This window comes from Mytilus galloprovincialis, chromosome 9 (genome assembly GCF_965363235.1).
Source record: "Mytilus galloprovincialis chromosome 9, xbMytGall1.hap1.1, whole genome shotgun sequence".
Classification (NCBI taxonomy): domain Eukaryota; kingdom Metazoa; phylum Mollusca; class Bivalvia; order Mytilida; family Mytilidae; genus Mytilus; species Mytilus galloprovincialis.
Genome location: NC_134846.1, coordinates 15,466,425 through 15,482,187, shown reverse-complemented (window position 1 = coordinate 15,482,187; position 15,763 = coordinate 15,466,425).

Sequence of the window (15,763 nt, the reverse complement as noted above, 5' to 3'; positions counted from 1 at the left end):
ATAATGCATTGTTTTTAAAGTTTGATAAATATACAGCAAAAAATGACGTTTTTTTCTCAATTCATGTCCATTTGATAAAGATGTATTATTTTTGAATAAAAATTGCGTAAATATTTAAGATACTTATAAAATACAGAAATTACAAATTATTTCACAAAAAAACAATTTGTGTTTATCTTTAAAAACAAAAAAGTTATGGCTTTCTTTCTAAAGGGAAAATAAGGCCACAAATCCGAATTTTGAGCAAATATACAAAATTTCGACCTCATTTAACCCAAAAAGTAGCACATGAAGGTATATTTTTTATTACATATTTGATTTAATCAGGTAAAAAAATGTCTATATGCAAATTATCATCAACTTGTAAATACAGGATCAAAACTGTATCGTATGCTCTTAATGCGTTTGATTTTTGATGTTTAGGTATGGACGGTTGTTATTTGGTGTAGTAAGTATTGATGGTTGTTATTTGCTGTAGTTGGTATTGACGGTTTGTTATTATGTGTGGTAGGCATGGACGATTGTTAAATGGTGTAGTAGGTATTGACGATTGTCATTTGGTGTAGTAGGTAATGACGATTGATGTTTGGTGTAGTAGGCATTGACGGTTATCATTTGGTGTAGTACGTATTGACGGTTGTTATTTGGTGTATATATAGTAGGTATTGACGATTGTTATTTGGTGAAGTAGGTATTGACGGTTGTTATTTAGTGTATTAGGTATTGACGGTTTGTTATTTTGTGTAGTAGGCATTGACGATTGTCATTTGGTGTAGTATGTATTGACGATTGTCATTTGGTGTAGTAGCTAATGACGGTTGTTGTTTGCTGTAGTGGGTATTGACGGTTTACTTATTATGTGTAGTAGGCATTGACGATTGTTATTTGGTGTAGTAGGTATTGACGATTGTCATTTGGTGTAGTAGCTAATGACGGTTGGTGGTTGGTGTAGAAGGTATTTACGGTTGATATTTGGTGTTTTAGGTATTGAAGGTTATCATTTGGTGTAGTAGGTATTGTAGGTTGATATTTGATGTAGTAGGTATTGACGGTTATTATTTGGTGTAGTAGATATTGTAGGTTGTTATTTTGTGTTAAAGGCATTGACGGTTGTCATGGTGTAGTATGTGTTGACGTTTGTCATTTGCTGTAGTAGTATTACCGGTTGTTTTTTGCTGTAGTGGTATTGACGGTTGTTATTTTGTGAAGTCAGTATTGACGGTTGTCTTTTGGTGTATATATATAAGGTATTGACGGTTATCATGGTGTAGTAGGCATTGATGGTTGTTATTTGGTGTAGCAGGTATTGGCGATTTGTTATTTAGTCTAGTTAGTATTGATGGTTGTTTTTTGCTGTAGTGTGTTTTGAAGGTTTGTCGACATTAGGTGTAGTAGGTATTGTAGGTGGATATTTGATGTAGTAGATATTGTAGGTTGATTTTTGGTGTAGTAGGTATTGTAGGTTGATATTTGGTGTAGATGGTATTGAAGGTTATTATTTGGTGTAGTAGGTTTTGTAGGTTGATATTTGATGTAGTAGGTATTGTAGGTTGATATTTGGTGTAGTAGGTATTGAAGGTTATTATTTGGTGTAGTAGGTATTGTAGGTTGATATTTGATGTAGTAGGTATTGTAGGTTGATATTTGGTGTAGTAGGTATTGTAGGTTATTATTTGGTGTAGTAGGTATTGAAGGTTATCATTTGGCGTAGTAAGTATTGTAGGTTGATATTTGGTGTAGTAGGTATTGAAGGTTATTATTTGGTGTAGTAGGTATTGTAGGTTGATATTTGGTGTAGTAGGTATTGTAGGTGAATATTTGGTGTAGTAGGTATTGAAGGTTATCATTTGGTGTAGTAGGTATTGTAGGTTGATATTTGGTGTAGTAGGTATTGAAGGTTATCATTTGGTGTAGTAGGTATTGTAGGTTATCATTAGGTGTAGTAGGTATTGTAGGTTGATATTTGGTGTAGTAGGTATTGTAGGTTGATATTTGATGTAGTAGGTATTGTAGGTTGATATTTGATGTAGTAGGTATTGAAGGTTATTATTTGGTGTAGTAGGTATTGAAGGTTATCATTTGGTGTAGTAGGTATTGTAGGTTATCATTTGGTGTAGTAGGTATTGTAGGTTGATATTTGGTGTAGTAGGTATTGTAGGTTGATATTTGATGTAGTAGGTATTGTAGGTTGATATTTGATGTAGTAGGTATTGTAGGTTGATATTTGATGTAGTAGGTATATAAGGTTATTATTTGGTGTAGTAGGTATTGAAGGTTATCATTTAATGTAGTAGGTATTGTAGGTTGATATTTGATGTAGTAGGTATTGTAGGTTGATATTTGGTGTAGTAGGTATTGAAGGTTATCATTTGGCGTAGTAAGTATTGTAGGTTGATATTTGGTGTAGTAGGTATTGAAGGTTATCATCTGGTGTAGTAGGTATTGTAGGTTGATATTTGGTGTAGTAGGTATTGTAGGTTAATATTTGGTGTAGTAGGTATTGTAGGTTGATATATGGTGTAGTAGGTATTGTAGGTTGATATTTGGTGTAGTAGATATTGTAGGTTGTTATTTTGTGTTAAAGGCATTAGCAGTTGTCATGGTGTAGTATGTGTTGACGTTTGTCATTTGCGGTAGTAGTATTAACGGTTGTTATTTGCTGTAATGGCATTGACGGTTGTTACTTTGTGAAGTCAGTTTTGACTGTTGTCTTTTGGTGTATAGATATTAGGTATTGACGGTTATCATGGTGTAGTAGGTATTGATGGTTGTTATTTGGTGTAGTAGGTATTTGCGGTTGGTTATTTAGTCTAGTTAGTATTGATGGTTGTTTTTTGCTGTAGTGTGTATTGACGGTTTGTCGACATTAGATGTAGTAGGTATTGTAGGTGGATATTTGATGTAGTAGGTATTGAAGGTTATCATTTGGTGTAGTAGGTATTGTAGGTTGATATTTGATGTAGTAGGTATTGTAGGTTGATATTTGGTGTAGTAGGTATTGTAGGTTGATATTTGGTGTAGTATGCGTTGACGTTTTTCATGGTGTAGTATGTGTTGACGTTTGTCATTTGCGGCAGTAGTATCGACGGTTGTTATTTGCTGTAATGGTAATGACGGTTGTTATTTGGTGTAGTAGATATTGTAGGTTGTTATTTTGTGTTAAAGGCATTGACGGTTGTCATGGTGTAGTATGTGTTGACGTTTTTCATTTGCGGTAGTAGTCTTAACGGTTGTTATTTGCTGTAATGGTATTGACGGTTGTTACTTTGTGAAGTCAGTTTTGACGGTTGTCGTTTGGTGTATAGATATTAGGTATTGACGGTTATCATGGTGTAGTAGGTATTGATGGTTGTTATTTGGTGTAGTAGGTATTGGCTGTTTGTTATTTAGTCTAGTTAGTATTGATGGTTGTTTTTTGCTGTAGTGTGTATTGACGGTTTGTCGACATTAGGTGTAGTAGGTATTGTAGGTGGATATTTGATGTAGTAGGTATTGAAGGTTATCATTTGGTGTAGTAGGTATTGTAGGTTGATATTTGGTGTAGTAGATATTGTAGGTTGATATTTGATGTAGTAGGTATTGAAGGTTATTATTTGTTGTAGTAGGTATTGAAGGTTTTTATTTGGTGAAGTAGGTATTGAAGGTTATCATTTGGTGTAGTAGGTATTGAAGGTTATTATTTGTTGTAGTAGGTATTGTAGGTTGATATTTGGTGTAGTAGGTATTGTAGGTTGATATTTGATGTAGTAGGTATTGTAGGTTGATATTTGGTGTAGTAGGTATTGAAGGTTATCATTTGGTGTAGTAGGTATTGAAGGTTATCATTTGGTGTAGTAGGTATTGTAGGTTGATATTTGATGTAGTAGGTATTGTAGGTTGATATTTGGTGTAGTAGGTATTAAAGGTTATTATTTGTTGTAGTAGGTATTGAAGGTTATCATTTGGTGTAGTAGGTATTGAAGGTTATCTTTTGGTGTAGTAGGTATTGAAGGTTATCATTTGGTGTAGTAGGTATTGTAGGTTGATATTTGGTGTAGTAGGTATTGACGGTTTGTCATTTGGTGTAGTAGGTTTTGACGATTGTTATATTGTGTAGTAAGTATTGATGGTTGTTATTTGCTGTAGTGGGTATTGACAGTTTATTATTATTTGTAGTAGGCATTGACGATTGTTATATGGTATAGTAGGTAATGACGGTTGTTGTTTGGTGTAGAAGGTTTTTACGGTTGATATTTGGTGTAGTAGATAATGGCGGTTATTGTTTGGTGTAGAATGTTTTTACGGTTGATATTTGGTGTAGTAGGTAATGACGGTTGTTGTTTGGTGTAGAAGGTATTTACGGTTGATATTTGGTGTAGTAGGTATTGAAGGTTATCATTTGATGCAGTAGGTATTGTAGGTTGATATTTGATGTAGTAGGTATTGAAGGTTATTATTTGGTGTAGTAGGTATTGTAGGTTGTTATTTAGTGTTGTAGGCATTGCCGGTTGTTATAGTGTAGTATGTTGACGTTTGTCATTTGATGTAGCAGTATTGACTGTTGTTATTTGCTGTAGTGGTATTGACGGTTGTTATTTTGTGAAGTCAGTATTGACGGCTGTCTTTTGATGTAGTGTGTATTCACGGTTTGGGTTAAGTTGTAGTAGGTATTGACGGTTTGTCATTAGGTGTAGTAGGTATTGACGGATTGCAATTAAGTTGTAGTAGGTATTGACAGTTATTATTTGTAGTAGTAGTATTGACGGTTGTTATTTGTTGAAGTAGGTATTGAAGGTTTGTCATTTGGTTAGTCAATACCTACTACACCTAATGAAAAACCGTCAATACCTACTACACAAAATAACAATCATCAATACCTACTACACAATAATAACCGTCAATACCCAATATCTATATACCAAAAGACAACCATCAATACTGACTACACAAAAAACTACCGTCAATACCATTACAGCAAATAACAACCGTTAATACTACTACCGCAAATGACAAACGTCAACACATCCTACACCATGACAACCGACAATGCCTTTAACACAAAATAACAACCTACAATATCTACTACACCAAATATCAACCTACAATACCTACTACACCAAATATCAACCTACAATACCTCCTACACCAAATATCAACCTACAATACCTACTACACCAAATATCAACCTACAATACCTACTACTCCAAACAACAACCGTCATTACCTACTACACCAAATATCAACCGTAAAAACATTCTACACCAAACAATATCCGCCATTTTCTACTACACCAAATATCAACAGTAAAAACCTTCTACACCAAACAACAACCGTCATTACCTACTATACCATGTAACAATCGTCAATGCCTACTACAAATAATAATAAACTGTCAATACCCACTACAGCAAATAACAACCATCAATACTTACTACACAAAATAACAAACCGTTAATACCTACTTCCCACAAAAACAATCGTCAAAACCTACTACACCAAATGACAAACCGTCAATACCTCCTTCAACAAATATCAACCTACAAACCTACTACACCGAACCTTCAATACCTAATATCTATACACCAAACGACAACCGTCAATACGGACTACACCAAATATCAATCGTAAATACTTACTACATCAAACAACAACCGTCATTACCTACTACACCAAATGACAATCGTCAATACCTACTACACCATTTAACAATCATCTATGCCTACTACTTTATGTCCCGGCAGATAAAGCTGCTAATAATATTATTATTGTTTGACGTAAATTTTACATCGGAACTCATATATGTTATGTTGGTATGATACTAAACCCCTAACGGGACGGATTGTGCCTGATGTTCATATGATGAAATCATAATCTTTCAGTCAGTTTAATTGAAGTCTGGAGCTGGCATGTCAGTTAACTGCTAGTAGTCTGTTGTTATTTATGTATTATTGTCATTTTGTTTATTTTCTTTGGTTACATCTTCTGACATCAGACTCGGATTTCTCTTGAACTGAATTTTAATGTGCGTATTGTTATGCGTTTACTTTACTACATTGGTTAGAGGTATAGGGGGAGGGTTGAGATCTCACAAACATGTTTAACCCCGCCGCATTTTTGCGCCTGTCCCAAGTCAGGAGCCTCTGGCCTTTGTTAGTCTTGTATTATTTTAATTTTAGTTTCTTGTGTACAATTTGGAAATTAGTATGGCGTTCATTATCACTGGACTAGTATATATTTGTTTAGGGGCCAGCTGAAGGACGCCTCCGGGTGCAGGAATTTCTCGCTACATTGAAGACCTGTTGGTGACCCTCTGCTGTTGTTTTTTATTTGGTCGGGTTGTTGTCTCTTTGACACATTCCCCATTTCCAGTCTCAATTTTAAACATAATAACAAACCGTCAATACCCACTACAGTAAAAAACAACCATCAATACTTACTACACAAAATAACAAACCGTCAATACCTACTTCAACAAAAAACAACCGTCAATACTACTACTACAAATAATAACTGTCAATACCTACTACAACTAATTGCAATCCGTCAATACCTACTACACAAAATGACAAACCGTCAATACCTACTACAACTTAACCCAAACCGTGAATACACACTACATCAAAAGACAGCCGTCAATACTGACTTCACGAAATAACAACCGTCAATACCACTACAGCAAATAACAACAGTCAATACTGCTACATCAAATGACAAACGTCAACATACTACACTATAACAACCGTCAATGCCTACAACACTAAATAACAACCTTCAATACCTACTACACCAAATAATAACATACAATACCTACTACACCAAATAATAACCTTCAATACCTACTGCATCAAATATCAACCTACAAAACCTACTACACCAAATAATAACCTTTAATACCTACTACACCAAATATCAACCTACAATACCTACTACACCAACAATCAACCTACAATATCTACTACATCAAATATCAACCTACAATACCTACTACACCAAATATCAATCGTAAATACTTACTACATCAAACAACAACCGTCATTACCTACTACACCAAATGACAATCGTCAATACCTACTACACCATTTAACAATCATCCATGCCTACTAAACATAATAACAAACCGTCAATACCCACTACAGCAAAAAACAACCATCAATACTTACTACACAAAATAACAAACCGTCAATACCTACTTCCAAAAATAACAACCGTCAATACCTACGACTACAAATAATAACTGTCAAAACCTACTACAACTAATTGCACACCGTCAATACCTACTACACATAATAACAAACCGTCAATACACACTACAGCAAATAAAAACCGTCAATACCTACTACACCTAATGACAAACCGTCATTACCTACTATATCTAATGACAAAACGTCAATACACACTACAGCAAAAAACAACCATCAATACTAACTAGACCAAATAACAAACTATCAATACCTACTAAACCAAATAACAACCATCAATACCTACTACACCATGACAACCGTCAATACCTAATATCTATACACCAAATGACAACGGTCAATACTGACTTCACAAAATAACAACCGTCATTACCATTACAGCAAATAACAACCGTCAATACTACTACCGCAAATGACAAACGTCAACACATACTACACCATGACAAACGTCAACGCATACTACACCAAATATCAACCTACAATACCTACTACACCAAATATCAACCTACAATACCTACTACACCAAATATCAACCTTCAATAAATACTACACCAAATAATAACCTTCAATACCTACTACACCAAATATCAACCTACAATACCTACTACACCAAATGATAACATTCAATACAATACTACTACATCAAATATGAACCTACAAAACCTACTACACCAAATGATAACCTTCAATACCTACTACAACAAATAATAACCTTCAATACCTACTACAACAAATATCAACCTACAATACCTACTACATTAAATATCAACCTACAATACCTACTACACCAAATGATAACCTTCAATACCTACTACACCAAATAAAGACCTTCAATACCTACTACACCAAATATCAACCTACAATACCTACTACACCAAATGATAACCTTCAATACCTACTACATCAAATATCCACCTACAATACCTACTACACCTAATGTCGACAAACCTTCAATACACACTACAGCAAAAAACAACCATCAATACTAACTAGACTAAATAACAAATCGCCAATACCTACTACACCAAATAACAACCATCAATACCTACTACACCATGATAACCTTCAATACCTTATATCTATACACTAAAAGACAACCGTCAATGCCTTTAACACAAAATAACAACCTACAATATCTACTACACCAAATAATAACCGTCAATACCTACTACATCAAATATCAACCTACAATACCTACTACACCAAATGATAACCTTCAATACCTAATACACCAAATATCAACCGTAAATACCTTCTACACCAACCAACAACCGTCATTAGCTACTACACCATATGAGAATCGTCAATACCTACTACACCAAATAACAATCGTCAATGCCTACTACACAAAATAACAAACCGTCAATACCTACTTCCCATAATAACAATTGTCAATACCTACTGCACCAAATGACAAACCGTCAATACCTACTTAAACAAATAACAACCATCAACACCTACTACACCATGATAACCGTCAATACCTAATATCTATACACCAAAAGACAACTGTCAATAGTGACTACACTAAACAACAACCGTCTATACCTTTTACACCCTGAAAACAATCAATACCTATTTAACCAAATGATAACCTGTAAATAACTATTACATAAAATGATAACCGTCATTACCTACTACATCAGATGACAACCATAAATACCTAATACACTAAATAACAACCGTCAATACCTACTACACTAAATAAGAACTGTCAATACCTAATACACTAAATAACAACCGTCAATACCTACTACACTAAATAAGAACTGTCAATACCTAATACACTAAATAACAACCGTCAATACCTACTTCACCAAATAACAACCGTCAATACCTACTATATATACACCAAATAACAACCGTCAATACCTACTACACCAAATGATAACCGTCAATGCCTACTACACCAAACATCAATCGTCATTACCTACTACACCAAATGACAATCGTCAATACCTACTACACCATTTAACAATCGTCCATGCCTACCACACATAATAACAAACGGTCAACACCAACTACAGCAAATAACAACCATCAATACTTACTACACCAAATAACAACCGTCCATACCTAAACATCAAAAATCAAACGCTTTAAGGGCATACGATACAATTTTGATCCTGTATTTACAAGTTGATGATAATTTGCATATAGAAAAATTTTTACCTGATTAAATCAAATATGTAATAAAAAATATACCTTCATGTGCTACTTTTTGAGTTAAATGAGGTCGAAATTTTGTATATTTGCTCAAAATTCGGATTTGTGGCCTTATTTTCCCTTAAGAAAGAAAGCCATAACTTTTTTGTTTTTAAAGATAAACACAAATTGTTTTTTTGTGAAATAATTTGTAATTTCTGTATTTTATAAGTATCTTAAATATTTACGCAATTTTTATTCAAAAATAATACATCTTTATCAAATGGACATGAATTGAGAAAAAAACGTCATTTTTTGCTGTATATTTATCAAACTTTTAAAAAAAATGCATTATTTACAGTTTTATAAAATTTGGCCCACATAATCTTCCTGCAAAATGAAACAAAATGTCATTTTAAAAAATAGGGGTACATGCACTCGTTTTCAAATAAAATCAGTTTGAATGATCGTCGCGAAAATAACATTTTACGTTAGCAACGTCATTACCTCCCCTGTAACTGTATCTTTTGCCCTTAAGATCTAACGTCAATACCAAAATGTAATCGCAATAAAATATATATCACATAAGACAACCACTGACCAAGTGCCTTTGGTGGGACAGGCAAATGAATACTAGTATGTATCTGGATAAAGCTAGTTTTTTTTTTAAATCTCAATCCAGCTTTTTTTAATTTCGATCTGTTAAGTAATTTAACAAACATAACCTTTTAACACGTCAACCAACCTTAACTTGAAATAAAGCATATCACATCTAATTATAATAGAAAAGAAAGGATACGGGGTATCCTACCATGACACAAAATCAGAAATGCACAGCAAAAAACACAAAATTCACAGAACTAGCGATCTTATTGCTCAAAGTAAAAGTGAGGTTTTCGGCACGTAGAAAAAATACTCTCACCCCTAGCTCTGATTTGAGCAGAATTCTTTGCAAACTGACGATCACGTCACAACTGTGAATTGAAGAAAAAAGCCATAGAGTAATATTTAGACAACCACGATGCACATCGAGGTATCTCTTAGATAACTTCGGATGCAGAAAATAATGAGATCTGTATTCTATCTGGACCGACAGGAGGGGGAATTTATGTTTAACGTCCAGTGGCAATATTAAAAGAATATCAAGACTATAATATGTTTATACAATATGACTCTGAACCTGCGTTCACCACATTAATGGTACAAATTATATGCAGCATATCAGCAATTCGACAATTATTGTCTCCTCAGTGATACACGTGTACTCTAGATGAATATATTTGAAAATTCAAAACTGTAATGTAAAATATGAAAGAATGAAAAAAAAATTAAAATTTTGTACTTGCTTCTGTCTATTGATCATGAAGAAGCATCTGTCTAAGTTCATTGTTTTGTTCATAAATCATGTCATTAGTTTTCTCGTTAGAATTGTACCATTTTGTCATATCGGGGCCATTTATAATAACTAACTATACGGTTTAGGTTTTACTCATTGTTGAAGCTTAAAAGCGACTTATTGTTGCTAACATCTACGTCATTTGTTCTCTGATGGATAGTTGTCTCATTATAACTTACTATACAGTATGGGTTTTACTCATGGTTGAAGCCGTACGGTGAACTATTGTTGGTTACATCACGTCATGTGTTCTCTAGTGAATAGTTGTCTCATTATAACTTACTAACAGTATGGGTTTAACTCATTGTTGAAGCCGTACAGCGACTTATTGTTGCTAACATATACGTCATTTGTTCTCTGGTGGATAGTTGTCTCATTGAAAATCATACATCTTCTTTTTTTTTATATTTAAACAACAGACTGATGACGCTGACGACAGAGAGTATGATCGCTTTTTCGCTTACGTGACAACAGGTCCGACAAAAAGGACCCAGAAAAATTAGAGACAAATCGAGTAAGAAATCAATGCTAGTTCACATGGTTATAGTCCACAGAAACATATATTACATGAACACATTATTCTTGATTAAAGCTCTTACTTCTATATGCTCCACGCATAGCCGAGAACAGCACATTCCAAGTCTTTGAACCTGCTGTGGCTCGACCTCACGTCCTTTCACACTCGAAGGCAAACACACTACCATCATCTGACCTTGCCCTCATTTTCATGGTTCATTGGTAAATGTTAAGGGTTTTTTGTTTTGTCTGTCTTTCAATTATCATAAGCAATAGGTCAATTATATTTTGTGTATAAAAAAATTGTAATTGTATATGTCTGTTTGACGGCATTTATTTGACCTGAGTTTCTGTGATTTTTTTAGTTAAAACTTTATCTTTAAGACTTTCAACATAAAATCAATGGTCAGTAAAGCTGGCGAGACATTACAACGTGTGTACTCTTGTTTGTTTGAAATATAACATAGTTTTTTTTCATATATCTGAGCCTTATACAGCTTACTACAGTTATAGGTTTTTCTAATTGTTGAAGGCCTTATGGTGACCTATAGCTGATGACATATAATTTTGGTCTCTATGGTATAATAGTCTCATTGGCAATCATATCACATCTCCATATCTTTATATTAGTTACCTAAAACTCAATATAGGCCTCAAAACTTTCAGTAGATTTACAGACACTGTAACATGACCTATTAATCCTAAAATCAGTACAGTTTTTCCAACGGAGCAATATCAAAACAAGTTGTGTGAAATAATCATTTTGGATTGAAATATTCTGTCCCTAAGAAAACTGGAAAGCTGACTCCCAGACATCTTTTATGATATGATTATAATAAAGCCAAGTTGACTTTTGTAGTTAAAGCTGTTATCCTAATGCTAGCAAGTAAAAGGTTTGTTTGGCCTACTGGCTTTGTTTGTATAAAAGTTGGTTGCACTACTCCGTCATGTTAATTGCACAATTTGTCATTATGAAATGTAAACTGCAAAGACAAAATGATGAATGCATTCTCCAAATCTATCATATTCACATTGAATACTGTTCAAACCCAATTCAAACGTAGAAGACAATAACTATCAGCAGTTGTCTTTTTAACAAATTAACATATATTTAAGTGAATAAAAATACATAAAATACTGATAAATAATTTTATTATGATTATTTTTATATCATCAAAATATATTTCTATATTACAATATATAATTCAAATTTTTTTGGAAACAGCCCCAGCAATTTTGAAAACAGGGACATAAAATATTGACTTAAAAATGGTGTTAGCTGCCATGTTAAAACTTTATGAGGTTACTACAAAATAGTAAAAAACTGGCAAAGCAAGTAATACTTTTTTTGAAGCAGGGTGGTTATACACAGTATTCAGTCTATTACTTTCATTACTTCCAGCAGAGATCAAAGGATTTGAAACAAGAGTACACTGAAAAGTCTTTCCTACTTTACTCATTATTTTAAGTGCAATTTGCCTCGGATCCTCTTTGAAAGTATTTTTTTTCTGGGGGGGGGCTGAATATAAATTTGAATGTATAACCAGAATAAAAAATGCATACAAAATTAAGTAAAAACTGAATCGAGGTTTCAAATAAAATCCTCTTTCAAAAGCTGAAAAGCAATAGACGGAAAGACAAATAGACAATGGACCCAAAGTGATGACAGATCTTACATGGCCTTTTAGACCTGCTGTAATATAATTTTATTTCTTCAGCATATAAGATCACTGTTTTTTTCTTTAGAATGTATGGTTATTACGTGTCATAATAATTGGTTCTATTAACAGATTAAATACAACATATTTATCTTACAATTATACAGTACCCCAACATCCAAACAAAACAAAAAATATAGGGGTTTGTCATGTTAGCAAAAATATAGAAAGGAATACATACACAAGAGAAAATACGAACCAACATAACAATACAAATAAAATGGTAGGCTATATTTGTGTACATAAAAAAAGAAGATGTGGTATAATTGCCAATGAAACAACTCTTCACAAGAGACCAAATGACACAGTAATTAACAACTATAGGTCAACCTACAGCCTTCAACAATGAGCAAAGCCCATACCGCTGTATATAACTGTACCATCTAACAATAATCGTAAAATATGCTCATGTCCTACTTCACATGCATAAAATAATGATGATGTTCCATCTTTTTTGTCATGTTGATGATTCAAGATTTAAGAAGAAAGTTTTCTTTTTTTTGTGTGTGATTTGTTAAAATCACTATTATAGATGCATGTTTATTATCTGTCGCAATGTTAAAAGGGGATTCCCCATCGAGTCTGCATATCTGTGTATCTGCTTCTTTATCTAACAATAAATGTACAATATCCTCATGTCCCAATTCACTCGCATAAAACAATGGTGATGTTCCATCTTCATTTGTCATGTTGATGTCAGCATTATGGTCCAGAAGACAACGGACTACATCTATCCTACCCATAAAACAGGCTATGTGTAATGGAGAACAACCAGCTATTACATCAAAGGCATAATCTACCGACTTTTTTTTGACATAATCTTTCACATGTGATGATGTATTCTCTACCAGGCTATCAAATAATTCTTGTTTTTCTTTGTCCAATGTTTTCCTTCGATGATTATATAATGTATCTGTTATAGACTGTTTACTATATATACAGATATTACAGTCAGCATTGTTCTCTAACAGTATCTGTGTTATCTCTATGTGTCCTTTCAATGCACTGAAATATAAAGCATTACCTCCATCATATGTCTGGGCATTAATGTTTGGTTTATGTTTCATTAACAGCTGTACTATACTGGTGTGGTTACTGATACATGAACTGATCAGTGGTGTAAAACCATTATTGTCACATAGATCAACATTAGGATTCTTCTCTAACAGTAACTTTACTATATCAGTATGTCCATTTAAACTTGCCTTTTGCAGAGGACTATTGCCATCCTTGTCACATAGATCAACATTAGGATTCTTCTCTAACAGTAACTTTACTATATCAGTATGTCCATTTAAACTTGCAATGTACAGAGGACTACAGCCAACCTTGTCACATAGATCAACATTAGGATTCTTCTCTAATAGTAACTTTACTATATCAGTATTTCCATTTACACTTGCAACGAACAGAGGACTACAGCTTTTATTGATACATAGATCAACATTAGGATTCTTCTCTAACAGTAACTTTACTATATCAGTATTTCCACTTAAAATTGCAATGAACAGAGGACTACAGCCATTCTTGTCACAAAGATCAACATTAGGATTCTTCTCTAACAGTAACTTTACTATATCAGTATGTCCATTTAAACTTGCAATGAACAGAGGACTACAGCCTTCCTTGTCACATAGATCAACATTAGGATTCTTCTCTAACAGTAACCTCAATATATCAGTATGTCTATTTAAACTTGCAATGAACAGAGGACTAAAGCCTTTCTTGTTACATAGATCAACATTAGGATTCTTCTCTAACAGTAACTTTACTATATCAGTATGTCCATTTAAACTTGCCTTTTGCAGAGGACTATTGCCATCCTTGTCACATAGATCAACATTAGGATTCTTCTCTAACAGTAACTTTACTATATCAGTATGTCCATTTAAACTTGCCTTTTGCAGAGGACTATTGCCATCCTTGTCACATAGATCAACATTAGGATTCTTCTCTAACAGTAACTTTACTATATCAGTATTTCCTGTTACAATTGCAATGAACAGAGGACTACAGCCATTCTTGTCACATAGATCAACATTAGGATTCTTCTCTAACAGTAACTTTACTATATCAGTATTTCCACTTAAACTTGCAATGAACAGAGGACTATAGCCATCATTGTTACATATATCAACATTAGGATTCTTCTCTAACAGTAACTTTACTATATCAGTATGTCCTTTAAAACTTGCAACTAACAGAGGACTATCACCATCATTGATACATAGATCAACATTAGGATCCTTCTCTAACAGTAACTTTACTATATCAGTATGTCCTTTAACACTTGCAACGAACAGAGGACTACAGCCTTTCTTGTCACATAGACCAACATTAGGATTCTTCTCTAACAGTAACTTTACTATATCAGTATGTCCTTGCTGACTTGCCATGATCAGTCCAGTAGTCCCATCACCTCTACACTGATCCACATCCACACCATTATGTAACACCCACTGTATCATATCTGTATAACCACTAAAACAAGCCCTTATTAGTGGAGTATTACCAGATCCATACTGCTCTTTTGGTATTATTGAATCCTTGGTATTGGCTAATTTCAGTTGTTGTGGTTTGTCTAATTGTTGTAAGATATGTAATAACTGTCGTTCGAATGATGATACTTTAATATTATTGTTTTTAAACACAACAGTCACATTTCCTGATGACCAGTCTTTTATAAACCTTTCTAAATATGATTCTAAATATTCATCTGGTATTTTAATAATGAAGTCTATGTTACAATTCGGGTAATATTGTGATGTCTGCCAAATAAAACGTTCATGTACTAAATCACTATCACCATG